This window comes from Myxocyprinus asiaticus, chromosome 9 (assembly GCF_019703515.2).
Source record: "Myxocyprinus asiaticus isolate MX2 ecotype Aquarium Trade chromosome 9, UBuf_Myxa_2, whole genome shotgun sequence".
Classification (NCBI taxonomy): domain Eukaryota; kingdom Metazoa; phylum Chordata; class Actinopteri; order Cypriniformes; family Catostomidae; genus Myxocyprinus; species Myxocyprinus asiaticus.
In genome coordinates, this window is record NC_059352.1 from 13,901,021 (window position 1) to 13,917,240 (window position 16,220).

General features: G+C 41.8%; 1 protein-coding gene across 2 annotated transcripts in view; it reads right to left on the reverse strand.

The window, feature by feature from the left end:
- Window positions 1–5,712, reverse strand: part of LOC127446577 (caM kinase-like vesicle-associated protein) — a 50,378-nt gene extending 44,666 nt beyond the window's left edge. The window contains exon 1 of one of the 2 annotated variants that reach the window (XM_051707601.1): window positions 5,566–5,712. The gene's annotated coding sequence lies outside the window, so the exon portion shown is untranslated. The remainder of the gene's footprint in view (window positions 1–5,565) is intronic. The other variant, XM_051707602.1, reaches the window with a different exon arrangement.
- Between the last annotated feature and the right edge of the window lie 10,508 nt (window positions 5,713–16,220).

The window sequence follows — 16,220 nt, forward strand, 5'->3', positions numbered from 1 at the left end:
AAAGTGAACTGCTTTTTTATAGAATTGTATTATTTTGCCTGAAAGTCCATTTAGATTTTTTTGTTCAGATTATTCAATTATTACAAAAAACTTAATGTGTACAACTAGTAAGTAACTGAGTCTCATGAGCCTTAAGTATACATACCGGTCGCATTATGTCTCACGCTGTACAATTGACCCTTCGCTAAGCTCTGCCCCCCTTGGTTACGGTTGCTCACTCTGACAAGCTCTGCAGAACTCCCCTTAGGAGTGAATGAGAGATTGCCGTGAAAGGCACGATTTTTAGCTAAATATTCTCTTTAACGGAATGGATAATATTCTTAAGTGGAATGAAGAGTGACATTGTGAAGCATATTTAACTGATGTTTTTTTCTAACAGAAATCTTTCAATTACACAGTAATTTGATTGAAAACTGTGGAGACTGTGAATCAGAATAAAGAAAACGATTATCACAGTCACCTGAAAAGAGAAAAGCGTCATTTGATAGCGATTACACACCTGATAACATTAAAGTAAGTGAACAGAACTGCTTATTAATGTCTCATAACACACTCATTTTGATGCTGTGAACTGTTTATTTACTATAGCTTTTACTATTACATGAATCAATACATAAATGAATTAACGTTCAGTAATTCGCTTTAATTTATCTTGGAGGAAATGTAGGTGACCTCGTTGATGTTATTCATGCTCATTTGGGAATGGGGACTGACACAGTTTAATCCATAACATGCTCTTTTTTACATTTATATACATTTTTGGATCATTTAGATCAAATCTAGCTTAAAACTACTCAAATACACATTACTCCCATAGGCTGTCATTGGAAAATAGCAAACACATGTCAGAGTAATGGCGACATTAGACAGGATTGGTCAGAAACGCTTTTAAGGCGGGGCTTAGCAAAGGGTCAATTAGGAGCGGTGTTGCAGTGCTAAAAAATGGTTTTCGTTTGGATTGAATCCAAATCCAATTCCATTATACAGACACGAGATGGAGAATAACACAGTTCGGTTTTCTGTCTGCATCGCCAGAAGGCTGCACGTTCAAAAACCGTTAACGGAACCAAACATCATGAAAATCACTCGGGTTTGGTAATATAATGCTACTATTACCGGAGAATTTGTGTATGTGGTAGTGGGCAGTGTTGGCTGAGTTACCCAAAAAAGTAATCCACTACAAATTACTAACTACTCATCTCAAATAAAATTAAAATCAGATTACTTTACTGATTACTTCATTGAAAAGTGATCACATTACTAATTACTTTACTTTTAAGTTACTTTCTAAAACACTTGTCATAAAACATTTATTAAACATAAATAATTTTTTTATATATTTGTAACTCAAGTAATGTACTTAAAATGTATTACTTTCATTGAATGTCAGTAACTGTAATCTGATAACAAGAATTTAAAATGTAATGTATTACACTACTTTTTGTGCCTAAAGTAATTAGACTACAGTAACTAATTACTTTTTAATCTGATTACACCCAACACTGGTGTACTCGCATATCCACATGAAATCCGAGAGTGGTCTTCCCTTCTTCCTGATTTTCATGAACGGTCCTGAACATCTACATCTTGCTTCTAGATTTACTGCTAGGCTATCGATGAAAAGCGGGAAACTATCTAAGGGCGTTCTGTCTAAACACCTGCGACCTTGCTGAATGTAGGCCTACAGAGCCCTTTTGAGGAAAAAAATGGAATGTGATATATTTCCTTTAGCGGACAGACATAGAAAGAAAGGTAAAAGAAGATCTCCAAAGAGGTGGGTGACACTACAAAAATTACAGCCAAATCAAAAATGTACCTGTATTTGGCGCATGTCAGGTGTTAATTTCAGACCCTGGGCCCAACCCACCCCAGCATTTTTGCTGATGGTGAGACAGTATGGATCAAAGTAGATTAAGATGTTTATTTGTATTGGTTTAGGTTTGGAAGAACCGAACTGGGGAGGGCGGTGATCTTATTTATCACCTCTGGTACAGTGGAGGTGCCAACTGGGGGTGGAGGCGGGGCAGGTGTTATGTTATATAAAGGAATGATGGGCCCTGCTAAGAGCTCTAGAGAACAGGATGGTGTTTTTGAACAGAGGTGGTGGGTGGTGTTTTAGCCCGTGGGTTGCATTCACACACTCATACAGTCACACAAACACAGTGTCCGGGGTTCTTTGTGATCATTTTCAATGGGAGCCGTAGAGAGCAAGGCCAGTTATACTCTTCTGTCTATTGAGGCACTAAACATTATCAAAATCAACGATTTATTCATGGCACAAGTCGATTGACTCCTTTCAATACCATGGGGTTGATGCACAGGAAATTACAAATGGAAAACATGTCAGAAAACAACATAGGCCCAAATAAATTAGGAAGCATGAATAGTGTCCAATTTTGATTGACAAGCTTCATACTACTTTCCCCTTCTTTCTTGAGTAATAATGCACAAAAGGGCTAAAGCTACAGTTGAAGTCAGAAGTTTATATACACTTAGGTTGAAGTCATTAAAACTAATTTTTAACAGATTTCATATTAGCAAACTATAGTTTTGGCAAGTCGTTTAGGACATCTACTTTGTGCATGACACAAGTAAGTTTTCCAACAATTGTTTACAGACAGATTGTTTCACTTTTAATTGACTTTTTAAATCACAATTCCAGTGGGTCAGAAGTTTACATACACTAAGTTAACTTTGCCTTTAAGCAGCTTGGAAAATTCCAGAAAATGATGTCAAGCCTTTAGGCAATTAGCCAATTAGCTTCTGATAGGCTATTTGGAGGTGTACCTGTGGATGTATTTTAAGGCCTATCTTCAAACTCAGTGCCTCTTTGCTTGACATCATGTGAAAATCAAAATAAATCAGCCAAGACCTCAGAAAAAAAATTCTGGACCTCCACAAGTCTAGTTCATCCTTGGGAGCAATTTCCAAATGCCTGAAGGTACCACATTGATCTATACAAACAATAGTATAAAAGTATAAACACCATGGGACCACGCAGCCATCATACCGCTCAGGAAGACGCATTCTGTCTCCTAGAGATTAATGTAGTTTGGTGCAGAAAGTGCAAATCAATCCCAGAACAACAGCAAAGGACCTTGTGAAGATGCTGGAGGAAATAGGTAGACAAGTATCTATATCCACAGTAAAACGAGTCCTATATCGACATAACCTGAAAGGCTGCTCAGCAAGGAAGAAGCCACTGCTTCAAAACTGCCACAAAAAAGCCTGACTACAGTTTGAAAGTGTACATGGGGACAAATATCTTACTTTTTGGAGAAATGTCCTCTGGTCTGATGAGACAAAATTTGAACTGTATGGCCATAATGGCCATCGTTATGTTTGGAGGAAAAAGGGTGAGGCTTGTAAGCCGGAGAACACCATCCCAACCGTGAAGCATGGGGGTGGCAGCATCATGTTGTGGGGGTGCTTTGCTGCTGGAGGGACTGGTGTACTTCACAAAATAAATGGCATCACGAGGAAGGAAAATTATGTGGATATATTGAAGCAACATCTCAAGACATCAGCCAGGAAGTTAAAGCTCGATCGCAAATGGGTCTTCCAAATGGACAATGACCCCAAGCATACCTCCAAAGTTGTGGCAAAATGGCTTAAGGACAACAAAGTCAAGGTATTGGAGTGACCATCACAAAGCCCTGACCTCAATCTGATAGAAACTTTGTGGACAGAACTGAAAAAGCATGTGCGGCAAGGAGGCCAACAAACCTGACTCAGTTACACCAGTTCTGTCTGGAGGAATGGGCCAAAATTCCAGCAACTTATTGTGAGAAGCTTGTGGAAGGCTACCCAAAATGTTTGACCCAAGTTAAACAATTTAAAGGCAATGATACCAAATACTAACAAAGTGTATGTAAACTGGGAATGTGATGAAAGAAACAAAAGCTGAAATAAATAATTATTTCTACTATTATTCTGACATTTTACATTCTTAAAATAAAGATCCTAACTGACCTAAGACAGGGAAAGTTTTCTATGATTAAATGTCAGGAATTGTGAAAAACTGATTTTAAATGTATTTGGCTAAGGTGTATGTAAACTTCTGACTTCAACTGTATAAGCAAAAATGTTTTGTGGTAAGCTATAACTCTATAGCAAACAGTTATTATTTGTTATGTAAGAAATAATGCCTCTCCTCCAACAATACTGTAACCACTAAATTACAGGCTGAGAGCATTTAAGTGCAATTTGATTTTCAAATGCAAAACTCACAGAACCCCTGCGTTCAAAACACATGAACTATTTGATTGTCTTTTAACCATTCTGTTATTATTATGACCATTTATTTTTAGCAATAATAAAGAGAAATACAAGAAAATATTTTTGATGATAAAGTGGCTCTATTCAGTAAGATAGCCTATATGAACTAAGATTTTTCTATAGTTTAATTTTGTCATGAAAATGTATTGGATTGATATTGATCAAGCTTTTTGTCTCTATTCTATTGCTCTGTTTAAAACCACATATTGTGAATTAAATCTGTCAGTTAACATTAGTGAGTCATCACCAGCTTGTTAATAGGTAGAATTAAGCAATTTGTGCCAGCATTGGGCTAGATGTCATAGAAAGCAAAAAATGGATAAGGGGTTACCCTTTTTTAACAAATGGAGTTATAAACGAAAGTTCGGGAGGAGAATGTTTACCTATTTAGAAATTAAGTAATCCAGGGGCAATTTAGTGCTTAGGTCAAGTCTCATGCTTGAGCCCTCCAATGCAGAACCAAACCAGTCATTCTCATTCTCATTCAGTTAATATATTAACAGGTTATGTCACACTGTTGAACATGCACACAGAATTCAACACTGCAGTTTTGTTATCAAGCCAAAAGGACATCTAAAACTCGCTTAGACCACAACTAATTAATATTCATTAGTAATCAACCCTATTGCATTTAAATGGGATGACGGTATGAATGGTTGCACTGTTGTCAGTAACAATTATTTAAACCTGCCCAAAGTATGGAATTTTGCAATGTACTACAGTACATATTTAATAGGAATTTAAAGAAATAAAGATTTCCTGTGTACACTTCATGCAGTGAGTTGGGTTTGGTCTTTGCAGCAAATGTGTACACGTAGAATGTTACCTAAAAATGTGCTGAACGTAGTGGTAAGTCGATTTTTTAAAAGTCAAAAATATGATTAAATATGACTAAATCTGACTACATTAGGTTACATCACCGTTAAAGTATCCTACTCTAATGTTAAGGGTCACATCAGGTAGAAATGGCTCCTTAAGTTAGCCACAGTTTTACTTTACAGTATAATACGTCAAATGTACACTTAAAAACAGAAAATACGATTTAAAACAGCCGCATCAAAGATACTTTTGTGGTGATGAACCACTGAAAGTTGTGGAAGGAGTTTGAGCTAGCCTGTAGTTTTTGTTATACGTCGAATCACAGGTGAATTTCCATCAGAAAAAAACATGGCGCGTTGTGTTTTAAACAGAACAAAAATCTTTCACTATCAAAGAGTTCTGTAAAATCGTTAATCGGCGACAAATGGAAAGCAGTTGCGATGAATTAATGTAACCATGAAGACTTACCGGATAATTTGAGCGCTTCAGGGAAACGGATGTACTAACTCGGTGTTCTCGACCGTTGAAGCCTCTTTTGAGGGTCTAGTGACTTCTCTTGATGTATAATAACGCTGGCAATTTCGGCCAATATTCCGCGTGACACGCTCTGTGCGCGCTCTGCTGCCCAACCCAGAAACCTGCACTCCGAGCGCGCGAGAATAGCTCTCTCTCTCTCTCTATCTCTCTCTCTCTCTCTCTCTCTCTCTCTCTCTCTCTCTCTCTCTCTCTCTCAGGTAGAGGTGCATTACAGGGCTGCAGCAGTAAACGCGCTATTTAAAATATTTGCCTATAACTATTCCCAAACTATAAAAGTCTGGAATCTGGTGACAGAGTTTAGGTAAATGTGTCTTTAATCTTGTTTATTACTGTGTAATATACAGTTTTGATTTAGCCATTATGAGAACACACAAGACCCAATAAAAGTGAATGTTGTAAAACTGTGGGGTTAAAGGGGTAGGAGTAAATGGCACCCTGTAAGTAAGTTCAAAAGGAAGCAGCTGCAAAATACTTTTCTTTTTCAACAACGCCTCCTGCAATTACAGCTGGGGGGGTCTATTGCTACATAAAGGCATGTTGCATCTAAAATTAAGCTTTGTAACTGTACTGCATGGGTGTAATTGTGGTGTGTGTGACATCTGTTTCCATTGGAGCTCTTTCTGCTTAGTAATACTGAAACTGTTCTCATGCAATTTCTATGACCTTTACCTACGTGGTAATCTTTGTCAATGTCCTCTTTGTTGTCATGACAGTGGTTTGGTGATTGTATATTATCATGAAGAGGTATTTAAGCTCAGCAAATGAACTTGTTTTGCATATATATATATGTATATATATATATATATATATATATATATATATATATATATATATATATATATATATATTTAAATAGACAAGAAAAACAGTTATGCTTTATAGTTTATGTATACATACCCATTTGCTTTTTGTTGTTGTTGCTGCTTTTTTAGGTTAAAACAGGGGTGTCACTTTTGGCAATTTCCACTGCACGTTACGGTTCGAATCGACTCGACTCTGCTCGCTTTACTTTTCTGAGCTTGCTTTTCCACTGCAGTTTAGTGCCGCCTCAACGTGGGTGGGATTATAGGCTGATCGTCATAGTTGCGCCGCTTCTACTGCTGTGACATCATCTTAAACGCGACACAAACATTACTGACCATAAACAATAACATTACCGCTAGCTGTTAGCTACTATCTCATTGTGCTGCAAAAAGCAGTTGTTGCATGGTGATTTTACACAAGTATAACAGTTAAATTGGCCTGGTTGTTTTAGAAGCAAGCTTTCCAGTAGCTGGTCAACTACATAAAAGTGAAGCTTTCAAGCAGAATATAGACTTAACGTAACAAAACGTACCATCCTCCATCATGGACTCATACAACGCCGTGGCTGCGTCCAGGGCACTCTCCCTCCCATTGCTCGCCGGCCTATTGCCATAGATAGCGTCCATTTGGTCAAACCACTTCCACTTTCTTCTGTTTGAACCACTCCAGCTGTTGTGGTCCTTGATGATTCTGTAGTAACTTTTACGTTTTTTTAACTTTTCCCTACACTGTTGGTAGGTCCGGTGGTAGCCGTGTGCGGCCAACAGCTGAGACACTTCCTGAAAGACTTTTTCGTTTCACATCGCTTCGTTCATCGCTAACGAGAGGAATGTCTGCACCTCGTTTATTGACCAAGGCGTGATTCGCACAGCCATTTCTTTTTACAATTCGAAAGTCACGTGAACAAATGATACTGCTATCTCTGTTGCTAACTTTAAAACTAGTGAGTTAATGTCCTGTTTTGCAAATCCAGTGATGCTGGTAGTGATGATTCTCTCTGACCAATCAGTGATCTGCAGGGTTTTGATGTCACATTTAGTATCGGCTCGGCTTGCTTGGAACCTCGACCGAGGTGGCACTAAAAAAAGTACCAGGTACCAGGTACTATCCACAGTGGAAAACCCCCAAAAAGCGAGCAGAGTCGAGTCGAGTTGAGCTGTACCGTGCAGTGGAAAATCCCCATTTTAAAAAGTGGTGGGGAAAGTTGAGGGGGTGTGGGGAATATTAATTAGGTTATTTGCAGATAATGTCAAATAATATTTCATTGTTTTGATAAATAGTCATTCTTAATGACCAGTTCAAGCACTCCAATAAAAATTTTACATAATTAATTTGCTAACTTGATCTCTACATCTAACACTGTCTGTACTGTGAGTTCCCTATCTGTCACTCACACGTTGTGTCGATGTAGTGACACTAGACGCTCTTGGGAGCCCCAAACACCTCTGATCTTTGAGAAAAGATCAATGAGAATTAGCGAGTGGAATTTGCATGCCACTCCCCCAGACATACGGGTATAAAAGGAGCTGGCTCACAACCACTCATTCAGATTTTTTCTTCGGAGCCGAGTGGTTGATTCTCACGAGCTGAATTTCACTGCCGGTCCATTCACCTCTTAAGAAGCGTATGCTGTTGGATATACGGCGCATATCAGCGGCTTTCTCTCCCTCTGCACGATCAGTGCAGAGTACGCCCCTGGGCGCTTCGACAGCCTTAAAAGAGTATATATTCTCAACAAAGAGTATATTTTCCTCTAAAAGAGCACGCATTGACGGACAGTGTCTTTTTTTAAAGATGCCTTTCCGTCTTTGTGTAATTCCTGGGTGCGGTCGGTATCTATCCATCCTCCGATGGCCACGATCGCTGCCTCGTGTCTGGCCCGTAATCATGTTGAGGCAGCGTTCGTGGATGGTTCATGTTCTCATTGCGAGAACGTGACCATGGCAACATTGCGGTCGCGGCTTTCCTTCTTCTGGGGGAAAGCCACTCCAGCCGCCCCCCTGCGCCGGGCCTTCTACCTACGGGTACGAGGCCGGGTTGGTTGATGCTGAAGGCGATTTGGGGGCTCCAATGGGTATGGTTCTGCCGGGTAATCCCCGTGGACCACCCATTCCCCAGCACGCTCGTTTGCACCGGTCCAGTTCTGGGATGAGACAGGTAGCTCGCCTCAGTGCCAGCCTAATGTCTCTTTCGGAGCTCACGAGATGGATGAGGTTTCGATAGCAGCATCGTAGAGCGCGTTGGTGATGTCGGACGCCGAGGACTCGACTGGGCTGCCACCTTCAGGTGTGCTCGCCCAGTCTGAGGCTGACGTGGAGCTGACCGCCATGCTTGCCCGGGCTGCCGCGAGTTTCGGGCTGGAGTGGAACCCTCCACCCATCCTTGAGCCCTCGTGTCTTGACGATTGGTTCCTGGGTTCGGGCTGCCGCTCACGGCCGCGCTCCCCCCTCCCGGTCCCTTTCTTCCCGGAGATGCATGATGAACTGACGAGGTCGTGGGGGACACCTTTTTCTGTCCGAACCCGACTTTCCAGTTCGTCCGCTCTCACTACACTCGATGGCGGGGTGGCCGAGGGATATACAGGGATTCCTCAGGTGGACAAGTCAGTTGCGGTGCACCTGTGTGCCCGCAAAACGCCACCACCTGGCGGAATTGTCCGGCACTTCCCTCCAGGGCCTGTAGGACTACGTCGTCTCTGGCGGCCAAAGCCTGCTGTGCTGCTGGACAGGCCGCCTCCACCCTGCATGCCATGGCCCTCCTGCAAGTACACCAGGCCAAGGCACTGAAAGAGCTGCACGAGGGTAGTCCTGATCCCGATGTGATGCAAGAGCTGTGCTCAGCGACCGACCTCGCCCTCGCCCTCTGGGCGATGAAGGTCACGGCACGAATACTCAGGCAGGCGATGTAAACCTTGGTGGTCCAGGAGCGCCATCTATGGCTGAATCTGGTTGAGATGAGGGATGCCGACAAGGTTTGTTTCCTGAACGCGCCCATCTCCCAGATCGGCCTATTCAGCGACACCATCGAGGACTTTGCCCAGCAGTTCTCGGCGGTGAAGAAGCAGACTGAGGCAATACAGCATATCTTTCCCCGGTGCAGTTCAAGATCCCGTACCCCGTCTGCTCGCCAAGGGCATCCCCCTGCAGCGGCGAAAGCCCAGGCGGCTCCACCTCAGCCCGAGCCAAGTCCTCGGCCCCGGCGTAGAGCCCCCCAGAGGAAGCAGTATTCCCTGACAGGGGCTTCCCTCAGGACAGACACGTTGGCACATAGCTGGACCTGGGTGCTGCGCAAGTATGCATTCCCCCCAGTGAGCCTACTTGCACAGACCTTGTGCAAGGTCAGGGAGGACGAGGAAGAGGTCATCCTCGTGGCACCGTACTGGCACACCCAGACCTGGTTCTCGAACCTCACGCTCCTCACGATAGCCCCTCCCTGGTGAATTACCCTGAGAAAGGACCTTTTTGAGAAGGGACGTGGAAGACCTAAGTGGTCTACACACGATCACTCAGGCCAGGGCTCCTCTACGAGGCAGCTATATGCCCTGAAGCGCTGTTTGTTTGCGAATTGGTGTTCTTCCCGAGGCGAAGACCCCTAGAAATGCACAGTCGGGTCAGTGCTTTCCTTCCTGCAGGAGAGGCTGGGGGGGCAGCTGTCCCCCTCCACCTTGAAGGTGTATGTAGCTGCCATAGCGACACACCACGACGCAGTGGAGGGTAAGTCCCTAGGGAAGCACAACCTGATAATCAGATTCCTGAGAGGTGCCAGGAGGCTGAATCCTCCTAGGCTGCACCTCTTCCCCTCATGGGATCTCTCCGTGGTCCTTCTGGGCCTTCGTAGAGCCCTGTTTGAGCCTCTAGAGTAAGTTGAGCTGAAAGCCCTCTCCTTGAAGACGGCCCTCCTGACCGCACTCACATCCATCAAGAGGGTTGGTTACATGCAGGCGTTCTCTGTCAGTGACACCTGCCTGGAGTTCGGTCCAGAGGACTCTCACGTGGTCCTGAGACCCCGACCGGGCTATGTGCCCAAGGTTCCCATGACCCCTTTTAGGGATCAGGTGGTGAGCCTGCAAGCGCTGCCCCGGGAGGAGGCAGTCCCAGCCTTATCGTTGCTGTGTCTGGTGCGTGCTTTACGCACCTACTTGGATTGCACGCAGAGCTTTAGGCGCTCTTAGCAGCTCTTTGTCTGTTTTAGCGACAGCGGAAAGGGAACGCTGTCTCCAAACAGAGGCTTGCCCACTGGATCGTGTGTGCCATCGTGCTGGCATACCAGGCCCAGGCCATGCCCGCCCCTTTGGGAATATGAGCACACTCTACGAGGAGTGTGGCATCCTCAAGGGCACTGGCCAATGGCACCTCTCTAGCAGACATCTGCAGGGCAGCGGGCTGGGCAACACCCAATACCTTCGTGAGATTTTATAATTTCCGGGTTGAGCCGGTTTTGTCCCGTGTATTGTCAGGTACGAACAGGTAAGAGTGCGGAACAGCTGGCCGGGTGTATTGCTTGCGTACAGTGCCTTTCCCCTCCGTGAGGCGAAGACGTGCGCTCTTTTCTCCCATGCGAGTTCACGAGTCCGTGAACCCTGGATGTCTTTCCTCCCTAGCCCTGTGGCTGGCAGATTCGGCAGAGGAATTTCCAGCCAGACCCAGAAAGTGTACTAGCATGCCCTGTACTGGGGTAGGTGCTCCACAGGCGGCGGTTACCTCCGGTAGCCCCCTGTGATGTATTTTCCATGGTTCAGTCTCCCTATCGGTCGACCCGCATGTCCCTTGGGAAAAGCCCTCTCTGCCTCCAGTCGCTGTGTTTGTAGCACTCCTCCCCTTCGGGCAAGACCTACCACTGCGCCTCTTCCGTGTGTGGCTGGTGAGCCCACATGACGTATTTGCCACATGTTAACCTCCCCTTCGGGCAGGATGTGGTCTCCGCGGTGTCTTTTCCCCCTGAAAGAATGGGAAGGGAAAAGAACACCTTCCCTGGTATGATTAATAGCGTTAAATGGCCCCAGCCGAATCTGAATACTCTGTGGAGAAAAAAACATAGAGAAAAAAGGCCGCGGCTGGTGATCAGAGGTGTTTGGGGCTCCCAAGAGCGACCCCTAGTGTCACTACATCGACACAACGTCTCGTTACCTCCATCAGGGAATGGAGGTTACGACAGTAACCAAGACGTTTGTTAGTCAATGTGACTAACAGTGAAGCACCACCCCTCACCTGTCAATCAACCGCTGCGCTAAAACAAGAGCTTAAAGTTTGCCATTTATGAGCGACTTAGAAATAACCGTCTGATCAGAAAATGTAAAAAAAGCGGATACATACACAATCACGAGAGCTTCACGGATTTTCTTCATTGTGTCTGATATCAACACAGATGACAAACACCTGAAGCTCCTTTAATACAGGTAATGCACTTCAGCTTCAGCTCGCCTTACTTTAAAAAAAAGAAAGATTATTGATTTAATTTTAATTATGGATTTAGAACTGCAGGAATTGCCCACAGGAATTTCTAAGCAGTGATGTGCATGTCAGGGAAGATGCTTTCAAAAGTTTTAATAATGTTTTAATGTAGTCACATTGTAACAGTTTATTGGTAGCTTACCATAGGCTATATGACTTTATGAATGAAGTCAACATACTGTATATGCATAGCATTTTATAATGCATTACTGTGATATAAAATTACTGTTTTGTTCCTTTTTTATACATTGTCTTTATGTGCCATGGTTATATGAAGCACTTTTATATAAACATTTTATTTTCTAGTACAAAGGCCCATTAAAACCTGCCCTTTTGGCACCACTGTTCAAAGGAAAATTATATCCTCGAAATTATCCTCAATGAAAATTGTTGGTGTTATTTATTAATTCATCTTTTCTAAGAGGAAGAGAGAATATACAAGCAAGGACAAAGGTCTGGATAAATGACTCAGAATGTCTGTTATTTTGTAGTGTTATCTTATTTTCTCATGTCTAGATGAGTTATCCCATAAATTGGTTTTGTGACATAATCTATTCTAATAACACAGACATTTTTATTATATGATATAAAGTTTCAAATCAAAGGAAGTTAAGAAGGAATTTAAAGGAAGTAAAAGAGCCTATTATATAGATAAGAAGACAGACCACAAAAACATTTGTTGTTGTTGTTTAATTTAATTTTATGGGCTTTTTAGCCATTAATCAAATAGGAAAGTTTAGAAGTGACAGAAAAATTATGAGATGAAGAAGGGTGTAGAAAATGACCCAAATCAGATTAACACTTGGACTGTCAAGCATTCGTGCACTTAATATATAAGATGGCACACAGTCATAGTTAATTAGAATTATTTGAGTATGAATTGTGGTGCTGGTTGTAAAAGAGGGTGGGGATGCATTATTTGAATAAATCAACTGAGAAAGATATTCAATAGTTTTTAGTGATTAACAATGTTCTGCTGTGGGCTGTTAAGATCATATAACTGTAAGCAAAATAATAAATGTTACTATCGAATGTTAGTATCATATACAACTTAAAAGGCAGTGTGGTACTGCAGATGTTGACTTGATAAATTGCTTTATATGTTCCTCATTTGTAAGTTGCTTTGGATAAAAGTGTCTACTGATGTTAAAAACTGTTGGAAGCCTGTAACAGATGAATGCCCAAATATTTAGCTGTGAATAGCTAAATATATATATATATATATATATATATATATATATATATATATATATATATATATATATATATTTTTTTTTTTTTTTTTTTTTTTAGTTTTTCTTTTTTTTTAGTTTTTACCACTGGGAATAATTGATTAGGCTAGATTCAGAGCCAGTGAGGGAGTATGTGTGAGTCAGCTGGATGAAGTCTGTTAGGGGCTGGCCACCTGTGCCATAAACGAACATCGTGGGTGGACTCTGATGTACAGTGGCGCACCAAAGTTGTTTAATTGATGATGTCATCCTCGCAGACGGTCATGTGTTGGTGCATTGGAGTGTGTGTATGTGTGACAGACAAGACAGACAAATTTAGGGCTAGAAAGTGTATCTTAACTCACTGAAAACAAAATATACTTCAAGATCACAAGTGTGCTCATGGCTTAAATAAAATAACTTTTAAAGGTGCACTCAGTAAGTTTTTGTTCATGTCGCCTTTGACTTACACTGACACCTAGTGGACTGGATGCAGCATCATTCAAATGCAATGATTTTCAGTTACATATGCCATACAGATTCATGAGTGAAAGTGTCCAATAATAGGGTGGATACTGATATTAAGCAAGTACTATTCGGCTAGTCATGTGATTCTAACATGGCAGCCCCCATGTGTGGACCATCTCCATGTAGAACAAAACAGCTTTTTATTAGGTTACTGATGTGACTGGAGTTTTTATCTCATGTGAGTGGTCATGATTTTATACATATGTTTCAAAATTAAAATTTATTTCTTATGGAGTACAGCTTTTTTAATGAGGAAAAAATTACTGAGTGCACTTTTAAGTGTCCGTCCTGTATTTTGACCTGAACCTCTCTCTTTCTCTCTCAATTTTAATTTTCAATGTCAAACTACATAATTGGCAAGGTTGTGTTTGCATACAATACTGCCAAAGCATCAATACACACAACAAAAGCAGAAACATTGCAAAAGAATGAATAAAAACAATAACAAATAACAATAAAAATACATTTAATGTTGACATAAAAAAATGTAATAAATATAAAAAATATTTTAAAAAAATACATTTACAATAAAATATATTTAAAATAGTAAAATAATCTCTCTCTCTTACTCATTCTCTTTCTCTCTCTCTTATCCTTCCCTCCCCCATTTATTTATGACACTTGTTTAATTGAATCAGTTAGACAGTCACTTAGAGTAGCGACAGTTTAAAAAGTGTACGTTAGTCTAGGGAAAAGACAATAATAAGTGTCAAACAATCTTCTTATTTTTATTCCACACTTCTCATTTGCAATCACATTAATCCTACAATTCAAATGCAAATGCCCTAAAAATTTTCACAACCTAGTATGTTTAGGTAGCAAAATACACAGATTGTAATCTATACACAGAATTTCTTTCTGCAGAATACTGATATATTCTGTCACATTTTTGCAATGTGTTCATGTAATTTATTTCAAATCAATAATCTTGAGACATCTATAAATAGCAATTCACAAGAGGTGCACATTTTTTCCCCCAGAACTATATTTAGATGAAGGGTCTAAACAAGCATAGACAGCATTGGCCCTAGTTTTCAAATGCTATTTGCATTATGAGTTCGTTGAAGATGATTGGTTTCCTTGACAACGATTGTCTAGTCTTGTTTTCTACAAGCATTATGATGGAGTGCAGAGGGCAGAGTAAAACTTAACAACTAATGGGCCACAGCTTGCTGGGAACATACTGTCTCTATCACAGTTTTTTGAATAAATATTTTGGGAGGAGGAAGCATTTTATATTATTTTATTTTATTTTTTCTCCCAATTTGGAATGCCCAATTCCCACTACTTAGTAGGTCCTCATTGTGGCATGGTTACTCACCTCAATCCAGGTGGCGGAGGACAAGTCTCAGTTGCCTCCGCTTCTGAGACTGTCAATCTAAACATTTTATCACGTGGCTTGTTGTACATGACACCGCGGAGGCTCCGCATGTGTAGGGTTATGCTACTCTCCGCGATCCACGCACAACTTACCATGTGCCCCATTGAGAGCGAGAACCACTAAATCACGACCACGAGGAGGTTACCCCATTTGACTCTACCCTCCCTAGCAACCGGGCCAATTTGGTTGCTTAGGAGACCTGGCTGGATTCACTCAGCACACCCTGGATTCGAACTCGTGACTCCAGGGGTGGTGGTCAGCGTCAATACTCGCTGAGCTACCCAGGCCCCATGGAGGAAGCATTTTTAAAGCAGGCCTGATTGAAAATCCTTCCTTATGTGTCTTTAGCATCACGGTTTGTGAAAAAAAGCCTTGTGATGAGGAGGAGGACGTGGCCAGGCTGTGATGGTGCATGGCTGGCACTGAATCAGCTGATCAGCGGGAGAGCGAGATAAAAGGGAGCCGGAGGCACCAGTTAGAGAGAGAGAGAGAGAGAGACGCACACAGCCGCGCTGCATGTGTGTCTGTGTTCATTTATGTTTTATGTTGTTTTAAGTTCATTTTTATCATTAAACCTTTATGTTGACTGTTCAGCCGGTTCCTGCCTCCTCCTTGCCCGTTCTTATACTGTTACATACCTATTTGATGAATCAATGCAGTTGTGAAAAAAAATCAGTTGAGACTGCAAGATTCCAACATTAAATATTCTTTATATTTGATTACTTTAGGACAAAGTGAGTTTTCAATAGACGCGTTTATCCAAAGCAACTAACAGTAATCTTATTGGAGTTTCCTCCTGAGAATTTAACTTTTGACCTTGGTATTTCTAGTGCCATGCTCTTCCAGTTAAGCAATAAGAACCCTAAAAACACTGTGAGTAACTCATAAACATCTTTCCTCCAAAAGAACTGATGTGACTAATGTCAGTATCACAAAAGCATGTCTTTTTTAAGCATGTATTGCTGCTTAAACCAGAAACATACTATGTTGCATGTGCACATATGTGTGTGTTTGTGTGGGTGGGTGGGTGTGTGTGTGGTTCAAACTCAGCATCATGAGCTCAATCCCCTCAGAGCTTTGCCACTGTAGATGACAAACTCACACGTTGTCATGGTTACCACAACACAGATGCCCCAGTTACGTCCAGTGCCATGAAGAATGGTAATAGTCACATCTATCACAGATACAAGAATGAATGTTAAATGTTGTGAG